The following is a 7,989-nucleotide window of genomic DNA, read 5'->3' as shown; positions in this document are numbered from 1 at the left end:
TTGCAAGCCTGAGCTGATGGTCCTTTCAAAGTGCTATGCAAGATCAACGACAACGCTTATGAAATTGATCTGCCTAGTACTTATGGTGTGAGTACCAGTTTTAATGTGGCCGACCTATCTCCATTCTTTGGATTGGAAGAGTCGATGACAACTCTTTTTCAAGGGGGGAGGATGATGTGACCACGCCAGCGTCGGGGACCTCTCCAACCACCTCGGCGATCTCTCCGACCACCTCGGCGACCTCTCCGACCACCTCGGCGAGCTCTCCGACCACCTCGGCGACCTCTCCGACCACTTCACCGACCTCGGCGACCTCTCTAACCACCTCACCAGCTGATACACCACTCCAAGTCCCTACTGGACCAATCACCCATAGCTGCGCCCAAAAGATACAGCAAGAGGTTCTCCGAGAAGAAAGACAAGGATACATCAAGGATGGATCAGAGAGAAGAGCTACGTTCGAGTCAACCCAGCATGACAGAACCATCCAGAAGAAACAGTCATATCTTTTGTCTCCCAAAAGCTATGAAGGTGAATGAGTACTTGTTAGAGAGATCTTGAAGCCTAGTTTCCAATGTTGTCATGCCAACCAGTTTGGAGTATCCAGTGTGGCGTCCGACCAGTTTTAGTGAAGACTGCTCCGAAGCTCAATAGTCTGCATGAAGCTAAAGATCCCGTGCAAAACTGTACCATTCTATAATAATTCGTGGTGCATAGCATACATGGTTGGAAAGATGATGAAGTTAGCTTTCCAACGCATCCAACGGTTCGTCATTTGGACTTACCAGGAAGGAGTTATGACCAAAACATTAAAGACTGCACAGAAGCCCAGAAGACGCGCGGAAACTGAAGACCACCTCATGAATGCTCTAGGCCGTTGACCTTCCACCTCCCAACCTGGCTTCTTCAGTTCACATCTATCTTAGAGACTTCTCATAGTATAAATATTACCTCTAGGCTACTAGAAAATGACTTTTGATGATTTGATAATTCCAGTGATATTGCAGCCGAGCTACCGAGTGCTTACTCAAACCCTTGTTCTTCCTTGTTCTTCCTGGACTTGTGAAGAGATTCCTCTGGGATCCACTAGTTCATGCTTTGTGGGTTCCAGTACGGCTGCCCCGCCTTGTGTGGATTAGCTCCTGTTGTGGTTCTGCGGTCGTTCGGAGATCGAGTCGAAGTCTTTGTGGTTTCGGTGTTTCTCTCCCCGTCGCTTGGTCGCCTCCAACCTTGGCCAGGTATAAAGCAAGTTATTCCGCTGTTCTTCAGCAAGTTACCCTTTTATCCTCGCTGTCTTGTTGCAAGTTATCTTGACCGTGACCTACTGTCTTGAAGATCGGGTCAACTCCCGTACTGAAATAGTTCAGTACCTATTATTAGTGAAGATATCCGCCAATTGATCCTCGGTCCTTACACCTTCTAATGAAATATCATTCTTTGCAACATGATCTCTAAGAAAGTGATGGCGAATATCTATGTGCTTGGTGCGAGAGTGTTGAACCGGATTATTTGTAAGTTTTACCGCACTTTCATTGTCGCACAAAAGAGGTACTTTTTCTAGAACTACACCATAGTCTAGCAAAGTTTGTTTCATGTAAAGAATTTGTTCACAACAAGCACCCGCGGCAATGTATTCTGCTTCAGCGGTGGATAAAGCCACACTATTTTGTTTCTTGGAGGACCAAGAGTCCAAGACACAAGTGATTTACCAAGCAAATGGCACCCTCCGGATGTGCTTTTTCTATCCACTTTGCAACCGGCATAATCCGAATCGGAATAGCCAACTAATTCGAATATAGCTCTTTCAGGATACCAAAGACCAATGCTTGGTATGTGCTTAAGATACCTAAGGATTCTTTTAACGGCAATCAAATGAGTTTCCTTAGGATTAGCTTGAAATCTAGCACACCTACACACACTAACACATGATGTCAGGCCTAGATACGGTTAAATATAACAATCTACCAATCATAGAGCGGTAGAGAGTTTGATCAACTGTGTTACCTCCCTCATCTAGGGTGAGATGTCCATTAGTTGGCATTGGTGTCTTGATTGGCTTACATTCATCCATCTTGAATCTCTTGAGAAGATCATTTGTATATTTCTCTTGAGAGATGAAAATCCCTTCTCTCATTTGCCTGACTTGAAAACCAAGAAAGAATGTAAGCTCTCTAATCATTGACATCTCAAACTCCTTCGACATCAATTCACCAAACTCTTTGCAAGAATATTCATTTGATGATCCAAAGATGATATCATCAACATACACTTGACAAATGAAGATGTGTCCATCAAGCTTCTTGGTGAATAGTGTAGTGTCGACCTTCCCAATGGTGAAGCCCTTCTCAATGAGGAAGTCCCAAAGACGCTCATACCAAGCTCTTGGGGCTTGCTTAAGCCCATATAGCGCCTTGGACAACCTATAAACATGATTAGGATATTTAGGGTCTTCAAACCTAGGAGGTTGATCAACATAGACTAGTTTATTAATAAAGCCATTTAAAATGCACTTTTCACATCCATTTGATATAGTTTCATGTCATGATATGATGCATCTGCAAGGAGGATACGAAAGGCTTCTAGTCTTGCAACCGGTGCAAAGGTCTCTCCAAAATCCAAACCTTCAACTTAAGAGAACCCCTTTGCAACTAGTCTTGCCTTGTTCCTCACAACTACACCTTGATCATCTTGCTTGTTGCGGAACACCCACTTTGTTCCAATGACTCTTGCACCTTTTGGCCGCTCTTCAAGAGTCCAAACTTCATTGCGGGTGAAGTTGTTCAACTCTTCATGCATGGCATTTATCCAATCCGGATCTTGAAGAGCTTCTTCTACCTTAGTAGGCTCAAAACAAGAGACAAAAGAGTGATGTGCAATAAATGAAGCAAGTTTTTGTGAGCGAGTCATTACACCCTTTGATGGACTCCCTATGATGAGATCTTGTGGATGATCTTTGTAGTAGAGGTGTGTTTCTTCTATTGACCACTTGAGGAGGAGGTTGTGGAGCATCAACATCTTGTGCTTGTACCACCATTTGATCATGAGAGACATGAGTGTCTTTATTTTCTACTCACCCATCTTTATCACCATCTTGTGGCACATTTGATGAAGAAGGTGGATCAATTACTTGTACATCATCTTCATTATCTTTAGGCTTGATGTCTCCAACCAGAATGTTCTTCATAGCCTCCCTCAATGGTTCATCACCTACATCATCAAGATTCTCATGTGCTCCTTGGGAGCCGTTAGATTCATCAAATTTCACATCATATATTTCTTCAACCAAGCCAGTGGCATGATTAAATACTCTATATGCTTTGGACTTTGATGAGTAACCAACAAGAAAACCAATATCATAACATCTTTGAAATTTCCCTAGGTGTTGCCGCTTCTTATAGATGTAGCATTTACAGCTAAACACACTAAAGAAGGAGACGTCCGGCTTCTTCCCGTTGAGCAACTCATAAGGTGTGCTGCCAAGGAACTTTTGAAGGAATAGACAGTTGAATGCATTCATGCATAGCATGCGGTGTTGATAGCTTCTGCCCATAGAGCTTCGGGGGTATTGTACTCATCTAGCATTGTTCTTACAAGAGTGATCAATGTCCGGTTCTTTCTCTCAACTACACCATTTTGTTGAGGAGTATATGTTGTGGAGACCTCATGCTTGATCCCCACTTCATCACAATAGGCTTCAATGTTTGTGTTGTCAAATTCCTTCCCATTGTCACTTCTAATTTTCTTGAGCTTCACTTCAAATTCATTTTGTGCTCTCTTGGTAAACTTGAAGCAAGATGCAACTTCGAATTTGTCATGAAGGAAGAATACCCATGTGTATCTTGAATAGTCATCAACAATCACAAGACAATAAAGATTTTTTCCTAAACTCTTGTATGTTATTGGTCCAAATAAGTCCATGTGAAGGAGTTCTAGCACTCTTGTGGTTGACATGAAAGCTTTTGTTGGATGAGTATTTGCAACTTGCTTGCCGGCTTGACATGCACTACAAAGCTTATCATTCTCAAACTACACATCCTTCAACCCTCTCACCAAATCATTCTTCATTAGCTTCTTGAGTGAGCTCATCCCAACATGAGCTAGTCTTCTATGCCAGAGCCACCCAAGTGTTGTTTTGGTAAATAGGCATGTTTTCAAGTTAGCATCTTCAGAGGTGAAATCCACTAAGTATAGGTTGTTGTATCTAAATCCTTTGAATATCACTTAATCATCATCCTTCTTAGACACAACAACTTCCTTCTCGATGAACAAGCATTGGAAGCCAAGATCACATAATTATCCAATGGATAGCAAGTTGAAGCTCAATGAAGCAACATAGAGCACATTTGAGATAGAATGATCATTTGATATTGTCACTTTGCTCAATCCTTTAACCTTGCCCTTAGAATTATCTCCAAATGTGATTCTTTCTTGTCCATATACTTCTTAATCTAGTGAGGTGAACATACAAGGATCACCGTTCATATGTTGTGTGCAACCACTATCAATAACCCAATGACTTCCACCGGTCTGGTAGTTCACCTACACACAAGAGATCAAGCTTTAGGAACCCAAACTTATTGAGGGCCCTTCATCTTCTTAACAAGTGACTTTGCTACCCAAATTTTCTTAGGCATATTCTTGTTGGGAGGTCCTAAGAACATGACTTTCATCTTCCCACTAGAATCATTTCTAAGCATGTAATGAGCATTGAAGGCAAAAGGTCTAGCATGCTTGGGTAAGGGTTGTGGTGGTGGAGTTTGGCACTCATGGGCAAAGTGGCCTTCTTGTCCACATTCAAAACACTTCTTTGGCTTTGGCTTTTGTTGTTGTTGAGCTTGAGCCTTCTTCTCTTTGTTTGTCATATACCCAATGCCACTTCTATCTTAACAACATTGTTAGTAGCATCATGTGGCTCATTGGATAGAAATTCTTGAGCAATGACAAGATTATGATGATTAATCTTAAGAGTGGTATATTCTTCTTTTAGCTTGTTATGGCTAGTGATGAGCTCTTTGTGCATCCCCTCAAGTTTATCATGTTTATCTTTAAGCTCTTTCTTAGAAGATTTGAGCTCATTGAGTTTGGATGATATAGCATCATTTGCTTCTCTAAGCTCAACCTAGCCTTTTCGGCTATATCACATTTTGCTAAAAGTGAATCACTCTTAGCCTCTAGTTTTTTATTCTTAGCTCTACACTTTCTAATGATCTTAGTGTATTGATTTTGCAATTTAACAAGATCATCATAAGAAGGTGATTCATATTCATCATCATCACTATCGCTATCATCATTGCTAGCATGTTCATCACCACTACTATCATCATTTGATACCTTGCGATCACCCTTAGCCATAAGGCATAGGTGTGTAGGGGATGATGGCGGTGGTGGTGGTGAAGATGATGATGAATCAATAACAATGGCGGCCACCTTCTCATTGTCACTATCATCGTCGGATGAGCCACTAGATGAATCAATGTTCGTGAGCCAATCACCGACGATGTATGCATTTCCACTTTTCTTCTTCTTGTGGAAGCCCTTCTTCTTGCCATCTCTCTTCTTGTATGGCTTGTTTTGCTTCTTCTCATCATCTTCTTCATTGCTTGAGTCATCTTTCTTGCCCTTGTAGTTGTTCTTGTACTTGTCTTTCTTGGGCTTTGTGCATTGATGTGCTAGATGACCAAGTTCTCCACAATTGTAGCAATCCATCTCAGAGATTGGCTTCCTTCTAGAGCTTGTGAAGAACTTGCTGTTCTTGCCATCGAACTTGATGCCACTCTTGTTGAGCTTCTTTAGCATCTTGGTGGTTCTTTTCACCATGAGAGCAAGGTTTGCATCATTAACTTCATCATCACTTGAGCTCTCATACTCAAGCCTTGCTTTGCCCTTCTCTTGGCTAGCTTTGAATGCTAAGTCTTTTTCTTTCTTCTTAGTAGAGGATGAGCCATCTTGTGGTGTGATGTGCATGTACATCACATGAGCATTGATCTTTCCCAAGATTTGTGTTGGTGTAGCGGTGGAAAGATCACCTTGAGGAAGCACGGTCACAATATGCCCATATTTGTCAGTGGGGAGGACACTCAAGATCTTTCTTACAACATTGGATGGTTGCATTTGAGTGAGTCTAAGCCCATTGAGTTCCTCTACAAGAACATTCAAGTGTGAATACATTTCATTAGCACATTCTTTGGGAAGCATCTCAAAAGAGTTTCTCAGCTGTTGAAATGAGCAAAAGTACCCGCACATACGAATAGAGGAAGTATTTATAAGCATGGCTGAAAAATGAACCGTTATGTGCCTCTATGGGGTGACCGGATGCTCCGGTCATGTTGACCGGATGCTCCGGTCAGTTCTCCCTGAACTCCAGTGTTTAAGACCGGACGCTGGGCAGCGTTCGGTCAGCACTGACTGGACGTGTCCAGTCGTGATTTTCCCTCTCTGGAACCTTACTAGAGTCGACCGGACACTAGGACTCAGCGTCCGGTCAACACTTACCGAACGCATCCGGTCATGATTTTCCCTCTCTGGAACTTTACTGTAGTCGACCAGACGCTGGGACTCAGCGTCCGGTCACTTCCAGACGACTTCACCTTGATCAAATGAACTGACCGGACTCTGCGCCAGCGTCCGATCACACCGAAGCCAGCGTCCGGTCAGCATTTGACCCTCCATTCTCTTCCAACTTTTGATCATACGTGAATGAAGTTTGCTCGAATAGATCTAAGGGCTTTTTAGGAGCTACCTAGTGCTAGGTTTAGTAAGTGTGCACCACACCTAACTCACTAGACTCACCTTGGTCAAGCTACCCATCCATACCCCCTTAATAGTATGGCCAAAGGAAAAACAAAGTTCTAAACTACCCTAAGTGTCTCTTCCACTCCAAACGACACTTAGAACTAGTCCATCCTTAACCTTGTCGTCCATCCTTTGAAAACCGAAATGATTTCCATCATAGGGGCATGACCACCATGATAGCCCAATCGATCTCCATTACCATGACCTAACTTAATTGCCTCTGCAAAACACACATTAGTCATAGTAATCACGTATTTTCATTAATCACCGAAACCCAACTAGGGGCCTAGATGCTTTCAGAACCTATAGAGCCAAGAACAACATGCTAACGTTCGTGAACATGGAAAGGCCCAGTTATGATGAGATGACCCCTCAAGAAGTTCTTTCAAAACTCAAGCATCATGATTGTCTAGATGAAGATGCAATCAATGCTCACAATCAAAATCCTATTGCAATGGGATTCAACAAGAGTGCAGCCCTTAAAGCAACTCAACAACCTGAAGGTCATGGTTTAAGTCATGAAAAGAAGAAGAAAGTGAAGGATGATTCCTCAAGTGGAGAAGAAGATTCTGATGCGGAGGTTGCATTTGTGATTAGAAATCTTAGAAAGTTTATGAAGAAGAAAAGCAACCGCAAGACCTATGGTGATGGAAAGAGAAGGTACAAAAAGAGATTTTGCTATGGATGTGGTCAAACCGGTCACTTCATAGCCGATTGTCCTAATGAGAAAAAGAAGCACAAGCACGACAAGGATGAAGACAAGAAGAACAAAGGCAAGAAGAGAGGTGAAGCTCATCTTGGGGAAGAATGGGAGTCAAATGATAGTGACTCAAGTGATGATGAGAAGAAGAAGAAGGGAGTCACAAACATCACCATCCACCACTCTTCTTCACCGACCATGATCTTCCCCGACTCAACTTCACCACCAAAACTCTTCTCCGACCTATCTTCACCACCGTGGCTCTTCTCCAACCTCATCGACAACGACTACTATACCCCAACTTGTCGCATGGCAAAGGGGAGAAGGTACATACTACACCTGTTTCCTCTAGTGATGAGAATGATAGTTGTGATGAGAACATAGAAGAAATTAAAGCAACTATGATAAAGAAATTTGGTAAAAAGGCCTTCTCTTAAATAAAAACGCTAATGAAGAAATTAGAGAAGAGAGATAGATGCTTAGAGATGCAAGGAGAT

The sequence above is a fragment of the Miscanthus floridulus genome, chromosome 1, assembly GCF_019320115.1.
Source record: "Miscanthus floridulus cultivar M001 chromosome 1, ASM1932011v1, whole genome shotgun sequence".
Taxonomy (NCBI): Eukaryota; Viridiplantae; Streptophyta; class Magnoliopsida; order Poales; family Poaceae; genus Miscanthus; species Miscanthus floridulus.
This window is presented reverse-complemented; position numbering follows the sequence as displayed.